A 7,519-nucleotide genomic window follows, 5' to 3' on the forward strand; every position below is an offset into this window, starting at 1 on the left:
TGTTACTTATATACTAAAACTAAGCTCAAAAATTGTTCAAATTTCAGTAGAAAATTGTGGTTTCTTGAATTACATTGATGTTACTGTAGAATGGAAGCCCGTGACCTATGTATCTAAATGTAAAATCCAAAAGCATTGACACTGGTCTATTTAAGGAACACAGCTTCGGCTTTATATTTTCATTTCAACAATATCCATGAGAATAATAGCAGCATGCAGAACGATTTTTCCATAAAAACATGTCAGACGAGGGGTACTGCTGTATGTATTTTAAGCTGTGAAATTTGTTTAAATAAATGCAAATAGCACGAAAATATTACTTACGTTAAAAATAAGATGTTTTAAAGCTACATTTACAAGAAATATCATTTTATTCAACACTTTTTACGAGGAATTACGATAAAAAGCAAGATATAAGCTATTTTAAACATCTCTGTTGCCATATGTACTTTAAACTTTGAGATAAATAGGGTACCATGTAAAATGCTTGGCATTTTGATAATACAATACCCAAATATTCTATGTTAGTCATTAACAGAATGTCACTGAAGCCGTCGAAAAAACCCGTTTTCATACATAGTTGTTTAAAAATGAGACAAAATGCGTTACCATGGAAGCACGAGTCCGCGACATATACATTGTAAGCTTATATAACGAAGCAAACGCGCATACTTATACATTTATCAGTTATACAGACTTCTACGGATAACAATGAAACCAAAATACACTGAAAAGTGTCAAATATCCGTATTTTCCTTCTTCTTTCCATATAAAATACCTTTGGAGGGTCATATACATAAATCTGGATAAAAATTTTACTTGAAGGGACAGAGATAAACGAAATTGAGATTATAGCAGTTAAAACATTAAATTACACGAAATGCAAAAGGTTGCTGCAGTTAAACTAATTTGAATTTTCCCTGGTAACAAGCAAATCTACCTCCGTAGAAAAACTGTAGTTGGAAGACAGAGTAGACGGGTTGCTTCAAACAATTGAATAGGTTCTTTCAATTATTTGCAAGATATAAAGAGTGTGTGTGAGAGAGATATCCTAGATAAGTGTAAGTTCGTGGATATAAGAAACTACCTTTGCTATCATTACAGATAAGTGAATCAGTATAACCATACGTACATCACAATCTTTAATCCATTTCAGTATGATTCACAGCAAATTCCAACCGAAATACCAGCAGATCCTTTCAAAATCAAACGTAAAAAACATCATTACTGTAGCGGGAGCAGCCATTTTTAAACAACATGCAAGTTCATTGATTACGTCAGGTACGTCACACACTAACGAGACAAATCTAGGCCAGTCATAAAAACTGTTTGTGTCATGAACACTAAAGCAATGATCAAATAACTGTTTAACACATTAACACTAAGTTTGAACTTAGGTAGAACTGTTTAACTATTTTAAATTTGTGTGGTATTGTGAGTAATTTACTTTTTAAAATCAACACAGTGGGGACAATAAAATTTGTCCCCTTTTTCTACAGATATAGTTGGGTAGCAGTATCTTAGATGTACCCAGTGCAAGCAAGGCCTACCGCCAATCATACCATCACACAGTGCCCATTGTGCAGAAGAAATGTATTTAGTCTTGGTCATTTCAAGAGGCTGGTGCAAACCACATGCTCTTCATCAAGAACAGATTCTTCATCAGTGTTCTGATCATGATCCATGGGTTCACTGTTCACTGTGTCTACAGCCTGACCAGTGACTTTCTTCTTTCTAGTTTTGTTTCAAATTCCTTCATATACTTTCATATGCAGGAGTACTGAGTTAGATGTTCCTGTTGTTTTTTGTCAGAGGACACTTGTTTGATTTTCAAATTTAAATCACTCTTTCTTTTTTCATGAAATCTGCAGGGTCATCAAAAATGACACCACCTTCAACAATAGACAGACTGTCATCACTGCTACAGCTTTAAATCACATGGGCAGAAATGAGGTATTGCACAGAGATAGCTGCACGGTTAAATGGATAAATTCCACATTTCCTGAACGCTGACTGGAGGTTTACTGCACAGAGAGCTTTAGTATATGCCTTACTGGAAAATTCACAGGCATTTTACATTGAAATAGAAGCACTAGTAAGCCTACTAAATTTATGGCACTGTTTGTTAATTTTCTGGAACGGACCATAACAGCCGACGTCCATGGGCTGTAAAATATGTGAACAGTGAGCTGGAAGAACAAAAAGAATGATATTGCTTTCAAGTGCCCACGCAGTAAGGTCAGCAGATACATGCGACTTATGGCCATCCGCCAACAATAATACGGGGTCTTTTGAACGTCCTGGTATGCATTTCAAGAAATGATGTTCAATATATTGACGGAAAATCTGCTTATTTGACCATCCATTCTCACTTACTGTACCATCTGTTCCAGGAGATGATCCTTTGAGTAACTCTGGTAACATACGCTTTCCAGGGAAAATATAATATGGAGAAATGGCTACTCTACTAGCATTACCACAACCCAATATTATAACAGTTACTTTTTCCAGTAGTAACAGTAGGTGGATTTAAAGATGCATGTACAATGTGCAGAGGCTTATGGTCCATGGAAATACCCTTTTCATCAACATTGGATATTAAATGTGGTTTATCAAGCAAACTGTATTTATTTAGTCTCTCATATAGATTGCTTAAGTGCTCATTCACTTTTTTTCACGCGCCAGCTTTGCATGAACATGTTCCAGACCTCTTGGCTTTTGCATTTTGAGTTCAGGTCAGCGGTTTCTGAATCCCTAAAACCAAGTAAATGTTAATGGCTGGTCAGCTGTTCTGTTTCCAATCTGTATCGCAAAGCATGTAGCAATGTCTACAGTTTCTTGCTTAGTATACTCGTATCCATACATCGCTATTGTTTTTAAATGTTGGACGATCTTTGCTTCCTCCAACAGTGACAAAACAGGCTCCCTTCCAGTATCGGGCCGTATTCTTACCGGAGACTTGTGATAAAATATGGTTTTGCTTACATCAATCTGTGGAAATAGGAATTGTTGGTCCCTTTTATTAATGCTATAACATCCTCACCGTTTACACAGTTTTAGGTTGTTGCGTTTACAGAACTCCCTATCACGTGTATCTAAGGCCTCATGACGTTTATTATGTTGTAAAAGTCTGTGTTAGAATATGCTAAAACTACACTAAGTCAGCTTGACAGTTCTAATGCATATTTTGAACAAAGAAATAACTTTATTAACAGAACGTTATATATGCAAAGAAAGCGAATCATACTAAGTCCTCTTAAAACGAGCAATTCAATAACATATTTAATCATTTTCCGATATGTGCATGTGCAATCAAATCGAGCCTGCAACAGTTTCGTTTTTGTCGTGTTGAAGGACCTGTGGAGTTTCCACTTTTCCTATTCTATATGATAAAACGATATTTTACTATATAAATGATTATAGCGGGACCTTTGCTTCGTGGTTAATTTGAATGACCAGTCAATAAAACTGTCGGTACCTTGCATGCAATGATATTTAAGGAAACGATCTGACTGGCGTGCAGAACGAACGTCAATACTAACTTCAAAGTGTCCCTTGGGAATGAAATGATGCTCGATTAAATGTACAAATCTTTTGCACAAATAAATGATTGTAGCGCTACTAGAGGGCGTGGAAGGTAGCATGCATTTTCACTACCGTCCATGAACAGGTTCAATCAAACCGAGCCTGCACTATTCGTTTTTGTTGTGTTGAGCGACCTGTGGAGTTTCCACTTTTTCTGTTGCATATGAAGAAGAAAATATACAAATATCACTCTAAACTCCTTACATGTTCCAGGGTTACAAGGAGAAGTGTAACAAGTTATTTCCGTCATGTGAATTCTTTACACATGCAACGTAGCAAAATGTTTATCTTTGTTTACTATAGTATTTATGCACTGGAGACCATAAGACAGTGTGGTGGTATATTTTTTACATTTCTTTCGTTCCAGAAAATAGAATTGAAATTTCACTTTACTCCATGTACGGAGCAATATTGCATCCGAAATTTGATATTAAGCATCTTTCCATCTGAAATACAGGAATACTGTCGTTTTATATTTTATTGTGTGCTATGAGCAACGGTTGACAAAAAGGCACTTAAATGTTAAAAAAAAAAACTTAAAAAGGTAACACAAAAATTGGAATCATAACCTTATGTTGTAACAACATAATGGAGGTTTTGTCACATTGTTATCACAGTCAAAAGACTTACCTATCCTGATGACAGACGACATATCTAGGTACTAATACAGCGCAAACAATAAAAGGTAAGTTCGAGATAACAACAAAGTCATTTTAGTATATAAACCATGAGATTTTGTCACGCTCTTAGCAAATAAATGATAATCATAGCTGACTATTCAGTAGAGAAAACTTTTCAATTTGATATCTGTTAAAATTTTACTCTACCAGAGGATAGCTGGCATGCCGTAAGTTATTTATTCATCCCTATCCAATTATAAGACACAAGGACTAATACATTCTAAGTGGTATATAATAACCTTCGTAATGAAAGTATTTATTATAAGAGACCCATGAAGAGATATCTCACGAATTTTGAAAGAAACAAATTTCAAAAATATATAGTAGCATACAATTATTGTCTATACCACCTCGGCAGTGTTATGGTGGAGCGCCCGCTTTGAATGCATGGGTTCGTTGGTTCCATGGCCGCGTTATATCAAAGACATGAAAAATAGTTCTAGTAACTCAGCATTCAGATGATATATCTAGAACTGAATATCCCGCTATCAGAAAAATGTGACTTTGCTGGGTATATATAACTGAAAAACAATATAAATGATCTGAAGCGCTACACTTAGCAAATATCAGATACAACTGTTTTGTTCGTTATATTCAGCATTTTTTATTAATGGCAAACCTTCTGTTCCATCAAGGTCGATCATTTGTTAAAACATACCGGTACGCCACTGGTTAGCGAAAAGTATGATACTATTTTTCAGAAATGGTATAGTAGTCATTCCTGGTAAAATGGTGAGAAAAAACAGACTTTGTATGTTTGATATTGTATATTCGCAAATATATTTATTTACATACGTTATGAATCCTCTGGGACATTCTTTGTTGAGAAGATCGAAGCAATTATAGAAACACAAGCGTGCATATAGAATTAATATTATACCAGGATGAATTCAATAATAACAAAATCATTCAAAACCAACTTCAGGTGCACGCCACCGAGGTAACAGATCTATTCGCAGAGAGGAGCTTGTTCTTTCTCACTGTCTAACAGGTCACACAAGTTTGACTCATTCTTAACTTAGCTTCTGAAGAAATAAGACCAACATGAATATGAATCACTTCACGACGCGCTGCATAGTTTGAAGTTCAACCTATGAAAGAGTTGTTTGAATCAGTTTCTGTTGATAGAATTTTTTTCAAATTCAATGACATATGTGTATTCATGAATCTGCTTGCCGTCGTATTATTCTTGCCGTATTAGCATTTTCGAAGACACATCTTTTCACAGAGAAACTTACCATTTTATTTCAAGTAAAGTGGTTCGCAGGCCTTCTTGGAACCGAAATAAACAGCGGTGAAAAACACAGCAGTGTAAAGGAAAGCAATCCTGCATTTTTTTCTTGCCGTATTACCCTCCAAGAATTTGCCAAATTTCAGGGTTGGAACGGACCTTTGCAAAAACCGCTAAGAATTTTAGAAGAACTTTGACTTGTTTTTATAGCCCACTATCTTGGCTTGAGCCTCGTAAAAGAATTATTCAAATCGGTGAAAAAATGAAAATCTTACGCTGTTTTTAAGTTCTGAATCGACGGATTTGTTTATTAATTTTCTTACCCGAAAATGACGTCATAAACCACGTGGTATGTACACACTGGTACTGCTGTATTGCTATGTTTGCAACTGATCTGAGTAATGCTTTTAATTTACGTTTCAAATTTAACCTCTTCCCGGTGATAAATGACCCTTTTATGCCGAATCACCATAATATTCAATTCACTCCCTCACTTTAAAATGTTGGTTAACATTTTTTTGCAAAATGTAGCTGTATACACTCTTGACATTGTATTTGTGATTTCCCGATACAGTTTTACGAGCAGATTCAAACGAAACAACTAACTGCCTATCCAGCGAAAAGTGATCTTTAATGGCCCCGAGTGAACGATTTGGGAGATATTTTGTATTCATTTGCTAGGTACTGATATGTTGCATATATCATTCATATTAGCAAATGTTGGGCAAGTTACCACATTTTAGCTCACCTGAGAACGACGTACTTAGGATCGTTGAGCGTCCTTCCATGTCATCTACAGTTTCTTTAACTCATATTTTATTGGAATATTGTGTGACAGAAGTGCAACTGTATTCAAGTCAAGTATATGTGAATATGACGAAATTGATTTTAACAATTTCTTTTCTTCAAAGAACACAATGAAATGAAACTCCTGTACAACTTTAAATTTTCTCGTAGTCGTGGCGAAGACTTATTATTCCTTCTCTTGAGAAGGAATATTATAGTTCAATAAGTCACACTTGACTGAGCTACTGATACCGAAAGCTGTTGTCATTACAAGCTGGCCAATAAAACTCCGTGACCTTAGAAATAACCTCTGACGTTAGACTATTCTTTCCTAATTGAGGCGACTCTGACTGAACGCGTTCCGTGGATTACATATTACTAAACCATTCTTGAGGAACATAACTTACATTCAGTCGACCAGATAGACATATATCAGCAAATTTAAATGTAAACAACTAAATATTATCGTTACCTTGAAATGCTAGTTAATATATGAAAACAAACCCCATTGCGACCCTCTAATTATACGCAACAAATTCACGCATCGAATCGTAATTGATTAACCGGGTCAATGTCTTATTGCCGTATTTACTCTAACATAAATTGTTAAATCTGTTACCACCTTCAGTAAATAACTAGCGTAAATACTTACTTGAAATTTTTTGGCAGTATAAAACAGACATTACAACCAAAATTTTACAAGATGATCATTTTATATTTATATAGATATGCCCTAGAAGGAACTTTTGCTATGCTTTAACTTGTATAACTGCGAATTAATATTTACATCAGATACTATTCTCAATTTCAAAGGCAATATTTTGTATTCATTGGAAAGCAAGAGGCAGCAATTAATGTCAAAATTATAAGGTTCGTGTTGGTTTTAATGTTGAGCAATGATAACATCGTATTTTTGTGTTTGCCAAGTTACATCAAGACTAGTTGGTAAACTATAAATCATTTTACGAGAGTGTTACATTGCTAGACGCTTGAATATCCAAAGGATTTCTTCTTAATTAGTTTTTGACAATATGTTTTCTACTCTTACATTATTCCTGCTCGCCAATTTCTACTGGCTATGCTTCAAGTGCATTTATTTGAATGCAAACTATAAATAACATAATAATGTTTTTGAGGGTGTATCACGTAAAACATGTTTCTTAAATGAAGAGATTGTTAAAAAGGCCACACCATAAGTTTATATGATAACTGTTTAAAGCTATTTAATATAAAAAGC

The sequence above is a fragment of the Mercenaria mercenaria genome, chromosome 11, assembly GCF_021730395.1.
Source record: "Mercenaria mercenaria strain notata chromosome 11, MADL_Memer_1, whole genome shotgun sequence".
NCBI classification, from domain to species: Eukaryota; Metazoa; Mollusca; class Bivalvia; order Venerida; family Veneridae; genus Mercenaria; species Mercenaria mercenaria.